The sequence below is a fragment of the Bactrocera neohumeralis genome, chromosome 3 (genome assembly GCF_024586455.1).
Source record: "Bactrocera neohumeralis isolate Rockhampton chromosome 3, APGP_CSIRO_Bneo_wtdbg2-racon-allhic-juicebox.fasta_v2, whole genome shotgun sequence".
Lineage (NCBI taxonomy): Eukaryota > Metazoa > Arthropoda > Insecta > Diptera > Tephritidae > Bactrocera > Bactrocera neohumeralis.
Window position 1 is genome coordinate 59,023,430 of NC_065920.1, and position 12,898 is coordinate 59,036,327.

Sequence of the window (12,898 nt, forward strand, 5' to 3'; positions counted from 1 at the left end):
AAACATATGAACTTAGTAACAAATGTGTTTCATTTAAAACCATTTAGTTGTTGCAGTTTTGCAGTTGTTATTGTTTCACCTCTTTCACAAATATATAGTTATTTTGCATATGAAATTATTAGATGAGAAATGAGGTTATGTTTACCAGCGCTAAATAAAACAGTGGAATACATTCCTACATATTATGCTATGCGAATTTCTCCACATACATATGTACGTTCCCGCAAACTTTTGCTTATTTCAGTGCTAGAATATTGACAAGTTGGAACTGACGTTAATGCTAGAGACTTTAAGTAAGCCCGGTAAATGTTTAATTATGAAAATTAACAGAAAATTAATTACTCAAGTGAGTTATATCTGAATTGAATTGCCCAAATCCCAGAAATTCAATTTCAAAAATGAGAATGGGCACTGAGTGCCCAACTCACGGTTCTAAGGTTAATATAAACACATTGGTTTGCATGAATACAGACCACAGAGATTGACTATTTTAATTTTTTTAGGTCACGACACAAGTAAAATACCTTGATTAAAGATCACGTTGTTTAATTTTCTCCAAACCATATTTAATATATTTGAAAATACATGTTTATGTAATCTTTACTTTTTCTTGTTCGTCAGGAGATTGTTATATATTTTTTTTAGTAAAATTTTGTATATTTTGACACTCTCAATTAGAAAATGACTGAAATTTATGATATCTTTTTGAGTTACTGCATTTTCTAATCCAAGTAGAGGTATTATTTTCAATAGCCTTTTTTCGACAGTAGCGTACTATTCTTAACACCATCACCCATCTAACCCGAATAGACCAAGTCCAGTACGCAGTGAAGAAAATATAGCAGCAGCAGCTGAGAGTGTACACGAATACCGTGGATAGTCGATTCGACGCCGTTCGCAGCAACTCGGACTGACGTACGGAACGACTTGGCGCATTTTATTTGTATTAAGTATATGGGATCTGGGAATTTAATGTCTCTGATGTATTTAGTTATTTATTTATCACAGCTTTAGTAATTTTAACCAAACTTCTATATGGTATGTAGGTGTGGTATCATTCGATTTAATATGTTGTCACACTTTCGTAATAAGGGTTTGAATGCTTTGGCAGATTAGAGTTATTAAAGGGCGGGCGTCACGCCAACTTTTTAAAGATTTTCTGTATCTATTTACGGCATATTTATGACTCTTTCTACATTTGAGATTAATGGAATAATGTGGGCGTGGTAGTGCGTACAAAGTTTCATCAAGATAACTTAATTTCATCGCAGTATTTTTCCCCTGCTAAAGGAGCTATCCATATATGGGGGCATAGGAAAAACGAATGTTTAAAATGTATTATGATACCAGCGCAAGTCATTTTGTCCAAAAATTAATAGGATTTAAAAAAGCTAGAACTTCTTGACAAGTTTTATGAAATATTGTCCGTTTAACCGTCCGTGAATCTTGACCGTTTCCGGTCATTGAAACATCATATCGGCTTGTAGGAATTGCTCTTCATAAAAGATTCAATTAAATTGTATTCATAAAATTTGCAAAGTTATGGGAGATCTCCGGCTAAGAGGACTGTCTGTAATGGAGAAATTCACTGTATATAACCCTATATAAGTATATCTCTATTAATTCTAAGTGACACAATCAACCGTTAAGTAAACAAACTATTTATTATACTCTATAGCAATATGTTTCAAGATTATAAAAAGACACAAATTTAATGTAAAAGATCATATCATTCATTTTATTTTTGGATAGCTTCTTTCAAGGTTTCCAATAGGAACGATATGATTTCTAAGTGTCGTTTTGGCCATTTTGAACATACTTGTACTTAGTACGTAATTTTTTTTCATTGTATTCATATTATTCAGTTTTACTATCAAACATATAACAAAATCATCCTCTCCGATGAGGCTCACTTTCATCTGAGTGATGAGGTAAATATATTAAACGGTCGATTATTGTGCGAAGAAAATCCACAATGAATTTATCAACAACCAATAAATACTATCACCTAAATTGGCAGTTTGGTGTGGTCTTTAGTCTGATGGAATCGTCGGTCTGTACTTATTTCGAAATAAAGGGGGTGGTTACTGTGACCTGAGAGCAGTATAGATCAATGGCAACCAACTTTTTGACAACATCTGGTTCCAGAAAAACGGGGCTACAAGCCACACAGTACGTGCAGCACCCGAATTATTATGAGAAAAATTTGGATATTCGATTTTTTCAAGAAATTGTAACAAAAAGTTCTGATTTAACAGCATTAGACTACTTCTTGTGGAGTTATTTGAAGTCATTGGTCTTTAGCAATAAACCAGACTCTCTTCAAGCTTTATAAGTCAATATTGAACGTGCTTTTCATGACATACGACTTGATTTAGTGGAAAAAGTACTAGAAAATTGGGTTCATCGAATTTGTTCCTGCAAAAGAAGTCGTAGAAGCTCTTTGAATGATGTTTTGTTCAAAACTTAATGTTGTGTTTTTTTATAGTAGGAGGAAGCATCGAAAGCCGGAGTGTGGAATTTAATCCACTAAACCGAATCTACTCCCAACTCTTAATTCTCTCGCGCGACCACCGGCTTAAGTATTACTTCATGGGAAAGAGAAAGACACTCATCTGTCGTACGGAGTCACTGACGTCTAATATACGTTATATGGCTTAGTTTTGTCAATAATTAGAACTAACGCTTTACACCGAAAAACTAACGACAAATGAAGTTGTTAACTTTTCCCTTACATTCCAAAAACAAGGGCATTGAAAAAATACGTGCTCAGAGTCTTCTACGTACTCTGTAAACGTCGGATTGTAAAGACTAAGTTCGTGATGGAATCGGAATATATAGTAGAACTTCTAAAGTAACTATGTCTACTCAGTATTAAGGTTAGGTGGCAGTCGTCGGTCCTTATTTTGTCTATCTATTAATGAACGGATGTCGGGGATTAGTCTGAGGGTCCACCGTCCTTTAGTTGAGGTTTGCCACCGTTCTTGCCAGATTGTGATGCTTTTAGTTCTCTCCTCTTTTTTTACGCCTACAGACGGTCCAATTGCGCGAATTCGTCTTCCTGGATGTCAATGCGCAGTATTCTAGCTACAATTTTATCAGCGTCGCTTGATATCATTCGGAGTGTATAGCAGTCAGCCTATGCACAGCATTTATTTGTTATACTCTCGCAACAAAGTTGCTAAGGAGAGTATAATAGTTTTGTTCACATAACGGTTGTTTGTAAGTCCTAAAACTAAAAGAGTCAGATATAGGGTTATATCTACCAAAGTGATCAGGGTGACGAGTAGAGTTGAAATTTGGATGTCTGCTCCGTCCGTCCGTCCGTCATAATCGACCAAAAGCTGTTTGAGTAAATTTTGAGATATCATGATGAAACTTGGTACACGTATTCCTTGGCTCCATAAGAAGGTTAAGCTCGAAGATAAGCAAAATCGGCCCACTGCCACGCCCACAAAATGGCGGAAGCCGAAAACCTATAAAATGTCATAACTAAGCCATAAAAAAAGATATTAAAGTGAAATTTGGCACAAAGAATCGCATTAGAGAGGGGCATATAATTTTTTTGGAAAAGTGGGCGTGGCCCCGCCTCCTACTAAGTTTTTTGTACATATCTCGGAAACTACTATAGCTATGTCAACCAAAGATGGCGCTCTATAGAGTCGTTTCAGGCATCAAAACTTCGGCAACAATTCATATACAGTTCAAAAATGGAAGAAATCGGATAATAACCATGCCCACCTCCCATACAAAGGTTATGTTGAAAATCACTAAAAATGCGTTAACCGACTAACAAAAAACGTCAGAAACACTAAATTTTACGGAAGAAATGGCAGAAGGTTGCCCAAAATTGGCTGCTAAGACGCAGGCTTTTTTAAATGAATTATCTTCAAAAAGTAAAATGGGCGTAGGAAAAAATGATCTTAAAAAATCGGATATAAAACAAATGATTACACAAATACGGTATTTGAAAAAATGTAAATGACGGATAACGAAATCTCGATTATCACTTTATCATGCGAGAGTATAAAATGTTCCGAACTTAGCCCTTCCTTACTTGTTTTTGTAAGAAATCATATCACTCTTATTGAAAAATCCGTTATATGTACTATTTATATAAAAATTTTGCGACCACTTTGTACGATTTCTCCCACAATAGTATCTTAAACTAACGCCTTGCCACACAAGCTTTAAACTTGTTGCCTAACTTTCCTTGGTATTTTTGGTGAAAATGAATTTTCATCTCTAATTTAATTTTTTGTCATCAACGTCGTCAAGTTTTCTTTCTGCGAATGCAACAAATGTGCGCGAAATTCTACCCTCACATCCCACCGCTCTACTTCCTTTTTGCGTTTTAGTTTTTTTTCTCCATTCGCCTTGCAAGTCTTCCGCAACATCTTCTGCCTTTTATGCTTCGCTTTTCGTTGGCCTTCGCATTTTCCGCGCGCGCACACGACTTACATTCAAAGATTTATGTGCCACACAATTAATCAGCGTGTGTGCAACATGCGAACTCGTGTACGGCAGTGCTGCTAACAACACCAAGTGCAACAACAACAAGAAAAGCAACAGCAGCAAGCAGGAGAGGCATGTCACGGGGTTTGTCGTGAATTGCTGCAACGGCGTCTCCCTATTTGCAATGTTGATATTAAGTTGATTCTTGTTGCTGTTATTGTCAACAGTAGTAGTCGCACTGTAATGTTGCTGCAACGTAATTAGAATGCAACGCTGCAAGAAGTCAGGCAGTCAGCCTGCCTTGCCACAGTTATTGCGCCGCTTCGCCATACGTGTGCCACAACGCTACTCACACATACAAGCGTTCAAGCTCAAGCCATTTGTATTCATATGCGTTGCGTTGCATACGCAATGCACCGTTATTTTGTTTTTTTTTTTTGCTTAGAGCATTTTTCATAAAATATCTGGCGTTAAATTTTCCAGCATTTAATTAAAAACATGTCACTTAATGGCTCTTTCATGTTTGTTGCGCATTGCGAGGTACGTATTATTGTTGTTGTTGTTGCATGTAAATGCATATGTACCTACAACACTTATAATCTTGTCTTCTTACAAAAATAGCTAGGCCACTGCCTGCAGGCAGCTCGTAGGTGCGCGGTCCGCAGGCGACAGCTCATTAGGACTGCAGGCGGCAGACAACAGCCGCCACAACCGCCGCGCCGGCAGTCTGTGTGCGGCAAGTGGCTGCGGCTGTATGCATGTGGCATTGTTTGCTCTGATATTTACGAGCATGTTGCACAAAGTGTGGCAACAATGCAGCAGTAGGCAGCAGCCGACTAAATATTGCTTGTTGCTGCAGCGGCATGAAATTAATGGCTTCCGTTCGCCGTTGCAGCGTAAGTGAAGCGTTAAACGCCTGGAAGTAGGCAATGCTGTGCTATTTAAAAGTGTACGTTTTATATATATTAGTGTCGCTTTGTGTTGCAGCGCAATGAATAATACTCTCGCTTTTTAATTGGCTTTGTGGTAATTTGTTGGCTGTACATTTGTGGGCCTCGTATATTAATTAAAGTTTTTATGCATTATTCAAAAGTTTTTATTCAAGGTTTTGGCGTTTTGTTTAGGTATTTTTAAAATGAAGGTAAGTGTAAAATTAGCACAAAATATGTCTGTTCTTTAAAGTTATAATAAAAGTTTATATATTATATTTAAAACTTATAATCAAATTTAGCTCGGACTGATTCCTTTAAAATGCGTGCGCACAGCGATTCAATATTATAGTATTTTCGTAGATTGTTGCAACTTTCATATCCATATGAAGTGTGATTTCCAAAAATTAAGAGTTTTGTTTGATTACGACGCGAACAGCTTATCTGAAGATATGAATAAATGAAAAAAATGGAACTATGAGTTTGATGAAAATGTTTATTTCCAACGAAATCACGGCTTTGGAATCGTTGTGAAAATATTGTAGAATTGTTTTAGAGCATCTATCTTATCGCGAACATAAATATTTGAGCACAAAGCATTGGCTGGAGTTCGTGAAGACATCCACAACTTACTTCATTCGCATCGTCCATTCAGCTCTGTTAATGACAATAACATCGAAAAAGGAAGATAAACAGTGATTGGCATCAGAATATAGCTCAGAATCTCAACATCTCTTAAGGATCGACTCAACAAATTTTCATCAATATTTTGGGTATTAAAAGTATCAATGCTAAACTTGTATTAAATGAGCCGAATCTATTATAAAAACGGTGACGAGTAATGGTCGCAATACAGATGCTTGACAATGAAGCAGAGAACCTTTCATTCAAAAAACGCATCACTTTTTTTGGCGAGACGTGGGCTTATGAACATGACATCGAACCTATTGAACAATCTAGTAAGTAGTGTTCCAAAAATGAGCTCAAATCCAAAAAAAAAAATAAACAAAATTTGCTGAAAGCATTGAATGCTTTTCCAAATAAGGCTTGTACCTAGGAAAATTGAAATCAGTGCTGGTACGCTTGTCTTTGTTTAAAATTAACACATTTTTAAAGCGATAATAAAGATTTTTTTTCAAATACGTGAAGATTTAGTTTTCTGTTTGTCAGTCCGGAACAAATTTGATCAGCGTGTAGATTTTTAGGCGGTGTACCGCTGCCTAAAGTTGGCTGATAACTATTAGTATAGGAACCTGTTTAGGGTAGACTAATCGGTACACTTATAGCATAGATTATGGGGAGAAGGGGTGTTAGGTTTTTGAGGTAAAAAAATACTATTTTGTGAATTTTATCTTAAATAAAGATTGAGTAATTTTATTCGGACCTTTGGCACATTACTGACCATACTTTTGACAAACTACAAGGAAAGTTCCATAGTAAACAGGAATTAAAAAAAAAAAACAGAAAAAATGGTTTTTTCGGCAAAATCAATTTATTTTATTCAAAATAGTCTCCTTCTGCTTCAATACAGCTTTTTGCATGGTCCAAAAGCATGTTGAATGAGTGTTTTAGCTCGTTGGCCGGTATGACCGCCAGTATGCCGGTTGAATGGCCTCTACGTCTGCATAACGCTTTCCTTTCATGGGCAAATGCAGTTTTTCCGAAAAGGTAGAAGTCGCACAGTGCCATATCAGATGAATACGGGAAGTGGTTAATGGTTAAAATGTGATTTTTGGTCAAATAATCGGTCACAAGCGTCGAGCGAATGTTGGATTCTGATCAATTTTTGGTCGTCAGTCAATTTGTGCGGTACAAACCGTGCACACACATTTCGTAAGCCGAAATGTTCGGTCAAAATGCGATAAAACAATGTTTTGGAGATGTTCCATTCCATTTCCATGAATTTCAATGATGATTTCGGCTGAATTTACGCACAGTTTCGATGGAATTTCCAATGAACACGGATTTTGATTGACCCACATGATGATCGTCATTTATGTCCTCACGACCACTTTGAAATTGTTGAAACCACTCGTGCACTCTGTTAACGCGCCAGATAGATAGAGCCACCAGGGGGCGCTAGATTCAAAAGGATCTGTTTACTTTGGAAAACACCTTGTATATTATTTAATTAAACATACAACGCTATAATCTTTGAAGAAATATTTCAGATCGGACCACCATACTTTTACCATTCTTGAAAACCCTCGCAAAATTTTGAGGAACGCAAATCTGTTGGAGTTCTAATCCAATCAATATCAACACACTTCACATCTGTAAAATTTTTGTAGGTGAAACTGAATCGATTTGATACTTACACTAAACTTTTGGATCCCTATTGGAGTTAGAATTTAAAGCATGTACATATCTGAATTACAATAGATGGATCCAAAGTTTTTTTGTGAAACATACATTTTTTTTATGTCGTATATGCTCATATCCCTGAAATAATGAAATATCTTTCTGATGATAGCTTTGGTTACTTAAACTTAATTCATTTCAAATTGTTTCATATTCCTTTCTAGTGTTTCACAAATTATTTCCACTTCTTTAGTTTCAGCCTGTCACATATATTCACATAATTTCGTGTACACCATCTAAACATACATATATTCATATCAAAAAACCTTACCCCATCCCATCAACCCCACTAGAAAACACTAATTCCCAACGGTGCGTTGTTGGTTAATGCTAAAAAATTATTTCCCAAAAATCACATTCACGCATTTCCGCTGAGATTGGTAATGGATTGGTGGTAGCGGTAGCTGTGGTGGTGGTGGCTTCCCTACGTGCTCAAAAATCGATCAAGGTGATTAATGAAAAACCTCATAAAAATCTCTCACGTGTGAAGTGACAAGGAGCATGCACTCCTCTGCTTGTGTGTATGTGTAACACAAATATAAATTAGTCTAAGTGTATGTGAGGAGAGATGAAAGTGAAAGTTGGTGGCAATATGATTGGGAAAATGTTTCAAAATCACATAGTGCGCAGAAAAGTAAAAAACAAATGCAAAGAAATTAAATAAGCGAAAAGTTGGAAATAATGCGTAGACGAGGTTATCGTAGGCAAAATGAAGCATACGAGTAATATACTTAATATGGTTAGAGGAGTGGTTAAGTATTAATGGGTTGTCAAAAAAGTCTTGCGGTAATTTTATTGAATTTTTTTTTATTGAAATTGAAATAAATTTTTGATGACTCATGCCCAGCTCTTGATCGATGCTACGGCTGCTACTATGCCGGTCTCTTTCGACCAATTCAGCGATTTTATCGCAATTTTCGACGACAGGCTTTCCGGAGCGTGGCGCATCTTCGACCACCTCTACACCAGGACGAAAACGTTGAAACCAGTGTTGTGCGGTGGAAATGGAAACTGTATCGGGTCCATAAACTGCACAAATTTTATTGGCGGCTTGAGATGCATTTTCACCTTTATCGTAGTACTACTGTAAAATATGCCGTATTTTCTCTTTATTTTGCTCCATGTTTGCGACGCTATAGCTCACGAACGAATGAACTTTCCAAAAAGGTATAGCATGACCCGATGCGATGAATAAAACTAGAACTACGCGCTTTCAGCGCCAACTAGCGAAAATACCGCAAGACTTTTTTGACAACCTAATATTTTCTCACATAAATTACGCTAAATATTTTTCTTATGATCATGATCCAGAAACTTTTTTGCGCTTTTTCTTGAGAGTATATGCTATTGCTTTTGAGTACTGAAGATGTTTCTGGTTAACATTTTAAGCGATTACTAAACAGAAAATAAAAAGTGGTGAAAAAGATCCTACTTCTTATTGCCGTCCACTCCTAAGCTATTTAAGCTGTTTATTGAGTTAATGTTGGATCCCAAAATGTTTGATATGGCATATGATAATTTTCATGAGGTATTGAAGAACGAGTATGCCATACAGAGCCTTGATTATGTTTGCTCACTTTGCTGAGTTGAAGGCAATCGTCAGATCCAGAGGGACCAGCGTGCAATATTTTTTTGTTCCGCTTGTCTTCTTTGTAGGCGTATTGTCTTTCTGAGAATCCGCCGGCTTTCGAACACTTCGCCAATTGTGTCAAGCATGCACAGAGGTTGATATGATGAAGTTTCTTACGGAGGATTTTTTGGTTTAGGAATTAAAACAAATAGCTGAACTTTCCACGAGTCGGGCAATATCCCTTCTTCTAACCACGCACTGTATTTTTTGTAGTTTTTTCGAATAATTTTGGTTTAAAGTCTTGGCTTCTTTTAACGCTCTAGCAGTAGTGGGTTTACGACTTCGTGGTGTAGCATGAGACATAAGGTGTTGTTTTGGAAACAAAGTATCGATGACATTCCTCATAAAAGATGCGCTTATGGGTTGTTGTCCCTTATTTTTTTAATTTTGACATTCATATTTTTATGCTATTCCCGAAGGGTCTTTGTTTGCTATTTTTCAAAACAATTCTTTTTACTGCGGCTAATGCCTGACTTCAAAGCTTTGCATTTTCAACACATTGATTACATTATAGGCAGCGTCTAGCTGCATTGCAGAGCTTTCAGAGTCTAGCTATTTCATTCCACTAACACGCTGACTTCCGGTTGTTGTGGGTTCCTGTCCAACCCGCATAGTTGCGTCGCAAGCTGTGAACAGTTCTTTTAGCACTGCGGATGTCAAGTGAATGACGTTTTTGCCTTGCATATTTACTGAACTTCAAACTATCTCAAAAAGGTCGGCATCAAATCTTTTTGTTTCCAGATTCGTTTTTGGCATGTTCTCCTGCTGAAGCGTTCCGTGCCTCCGGAATACAAGACTACCTCGTATTTGTAAATATGTCCGGCACCGTGAACTTAATATGCCTGCTAAGAGCGACGTTTGTAAACATGAGGTCGATTATGCAGCCTTTTGAAAAGTATTTTGCGTTCCACTATGCAGGATCGTAGGATTCGTTTGGTCGAGGAATTCTAGTATCAGACGCCCACGATGGTTTGTGCGCCTGCTACCTCAAGTGATCGATCAAGCATTGAAGTGACCTGAATTATAATTAATGATTTGCTTCTGGTATCTACTGCAAGTCCCAGGAGGAAGTCTTCAAAATTATTAATTGAGGCGCTGGGAGGAGCATAGCAGCTAGCAAAGTATATGCCACGTATATTTGCCCGTTTTACCAATTATGATTGCCAATTATGACCTCTGGAGCGAAATGTAAATGGATTACCATATTGCAGCCTTACCAGATATGTTTGTGGTCCAAGTGCTTTTCGAACGCTGGGAGTACTCCTCGCTTAGTAAGGCGATAACAATATTTTGTTCAAATACTGGCTGTTTTAGCAGATCTTGTGCTGCTGCGCAATGATTTAAATTCTAATGTTTTATCCTCATTTTCCTAAAGATTTCGCCATCTCCACATACTTGGGGCAAGTAGTACTTAAGGCTGAGTGTGCTCCTTTGCAAAGCAAACAGCTTGGATCGTTAGTGCATGACTTCGCTACATATTCACCGGCTCCACAATGTGTACATAGAAACGGCATGTCCACGGTAGCTAGTTCTTATATCTATAAACTTTGGATTCAAAGTGAATGTGTAAAAGTAATTTAATGTTCCCTATTCCTAAGCTAGGCTCTCTTAATCGCTTATTTATCAAAACTCAAGCGTTGCAATGAAATATCTCGAAAGCTTCTTGATCGATTTCAATGGTTTGGAAACATAAATTAATCCTTTCTTCCAAGAATGTATACACACTATTTTTCCTTAGCCTTCTAGTTTCTGACATTCATAAGTGGTGTACCTATGAATAATGGATCTGTCAAACTGAGTGAGTACGCCTTTCTAGAAAATAATGCTAATATTTTTGCCTGGTTTGTCACATTATTCATTTGGTAGGAAATACATGAATGAACGCAATTTCTAAACTAAAGAGGTTCGTATTACTGCAGTAACTATTTCTTACTGCCAAAAAGACTCAAGAACAAGCAAAAGATCTTTAGTAAAAAATCAAAAAATGAAAAGAACAACTTAATTATAGTCGGTTGGAGCAAACCAGCATATTTTTCTAGCTCCAAATCTGAGGAAGAACTTTCTCGTCTAAATAGATAGATTTTATTTGATTTTATTTCCAACCTAGTGTTTATGACGAATGGAAAGCCCAACTGATAAATTCTTTTCTTTTGCATAGAAAGGACCCAAGCTACCCTGTCTAATAGCAACCAATGCCAATTGTCATAATTCTCCTGAGCTGAACTGTTAAAACTTACTATTAAAAGAGATGACAGAGAAGCGTGAAAATTCACACAAATTAGCCGCTTAATAAGACAAAAGGATAAGTTCATTGGCACTAACGCGATTATTTGTGCAAAGGACATTTATATGCAGTTCGGCAACGTAACAAAAAATGTCCTTTCAAAAAATTTTCGAAGTATGACACATGAGCCGCAAAGTGTAAATGACCGTACAAACAATGAGCAGGACGAGAAAATAAAACGCGCACTTCACGCGACGCGCCGAAAAATTTGAATGCCGCAGAGCAAATGAAATAATTAAGAGTCTTTATAAAAGAATTAAAAAGCAAAAAAGATCTAAGAGCGCCTTAACTTCTACATGTATATTGTAGACATGTTTCAAACTTAGAGCCCTGGCTCTGATGCAGCGAAACCCTGCCTGCCTTTCACCAAACTAAACCACTGTGAATTCAAGTGTAAGCACGTACCGAAATCCAAACGAAGAATAGAAATTCAAAAAGCAAAAAAAAAATCCTTTCAAATGCCTCGTTTGTTGCTAGCTATCACACATATTGTTGCAACAATGCACGAGCAACAGCCATTCACCCTGAGCAAATTAAGGATCAATTTCAGGATTATATGGAGACACACCGCCGAACATTCGCTTCGTTGGGCTCGTGTATTTCGCTTACACCATGCATTTCAAAACAATAGCAGTCCGTTTTCGCCTCTGTGTATGTATGTATGAATATGTGTGCGTCTATGGGTGCATTTAAAACCACTAGACGGCATAACGGTTCATCGATGCTTTGGTTCATATGCGCGGGCGCGTCCTCTTTCTTTGTACACTTGAATTTGAGCTCGGAAAATGATACAACAAGAACACCAAACTATGACAACAGCACTAATGTACGGTGATGGTGGAAAATCTGTGGTATTAATTGCACTGCAATGGTGTATTTCTCCAAGATCTTATAACCTTCACGATACTGCTAAATACAATATTTAGTAAAAATTACGATATCACCTTTTGGTTTCACTAAAATCAAACTTGTCTTATTGCTTCAAAGCCGTTAATAACTTTCGTAACACCTAATATAGTAAGAATGTAAAACTATAACTGCAATGTTTATTCTAGTAATAGAAGCTTTACGGTTTCTCCAAAAACCCGTGTGCGGGTATTGTAGTTCCTTCAGTAACGGCTTCCTTAAAAACATGATCAAAGACGATGTAGTTCCTCCGTTACTATGTATAAGCGATCGTCTTTGAAAAAAATATTGCCGAAACACCTGATGAAAAAATGTTTTCTAGTAAGAAAGCTT